Raw genomic sequence first — 1,107 nt, forward strand, 5'->3', positions numbered from 1 at the left:
TTTTTATTTTTATATATTTTGAATTGGAAAATTACGCTGGATGATATCCTATATAATGTTCTTCCGCACCCCCTGAATATGGATTAAATGATTCTGATGCATAATCAAATAATCCATTATCTACTCCATTAAAATTTCCCATATTATTGTTCCGTCCAAATCCATTGCGTAACATTCTTCCTAGGGGTGTAAACTTGAATATGAAAAATAATATAAAATATGTGTAACACATTTATGAATTGTATATAGGCAAGTAATGTGAGTATTCCACTCATGAATTAACATTATTATTATGTAATAACCAAATTACTTCTTACTTTATATAAAACACCAGAAGTCATAGAAGTCACCACTACTCCCAGAAGTACATTACCCGTATTTGCTACTTGGTGGGAATTGTCACCTGTTATCTCTAAATCATCAGAAAGTAATTTCCCATCCCGTGAAAAACCTTGATGTGCTCTTTGTGATAAAGCTGCTGCAGCAGGAGCAGGGTGAGAAGCCTCTTCTTCCTTCATGTCTTGATAACAATGAAGCAAATGTAGAACCTTATCTGGATCGTAATTTTTACATTCACTGTAAAAATTTGGACACTTACCTCCTGGTACACATCGTTCCTTAAAATGATCATATAATTTAGCATTACTTTTAATATACATATAAATGGTTTGCAAGAGTCTTTATGTGTTTTAGAAGTTGCAATAAGTGATTTATAGTTGACACAGTAATCATATAATTGCTTTCTTTCTATCCAGTCATCTTGTGTAGCGATACCAAAATCAGGCTTACACTTATTATAATAATCTGGGTTTAAGTTATCGCTAATAAGACTATTCCATATACCTTGAAGATCACCAAATGCATGGATAACCTTAGAAGGATTTTTATAATTATATCTTTGAGCTATTTCGTTGTACATCCAATAATTGAAAAGAATACAATCATCGTAAGCGAAATCTATTTTATCCGATAATGGTCTTGAAGTTTTTAAAAAACTTAGAAGTATTGAACAAAGTCTTTTATACCTAAAATGTTTCTTTCCACTTAACAATGATTCACATTTACTATAATATTCATTTAATTCCTTTTCGTCTTTATTCAGTGTAC

General features: G+C 30.9%; 1 pseudogene; it reads right to left on the reverse strand.

Annotated features, from left to right (window-relative positions):
* Positions 1-31: 31 nt before the first annotated feature.
* PVX_046190 lies at positions 32-1,091 on the reverse strand (annotated as a pseudogene).
* Between the last annotated feature and the right edge of the window lie 16 nt (positions 1,092-1,107).

Source organism: Plasmodium vivax, genomic scaffold (genome assembly GCF_000002415.2).
Source record: "Plasmodium vivax scf_4829 genomic scaffold, whole genome shotgun sequence".
NCBI lineage: Eukaryota > Apicomplexa > Aconoidasida > Haemosporida > Plasmodiidae > Plasmodium > Plasmodium vivax.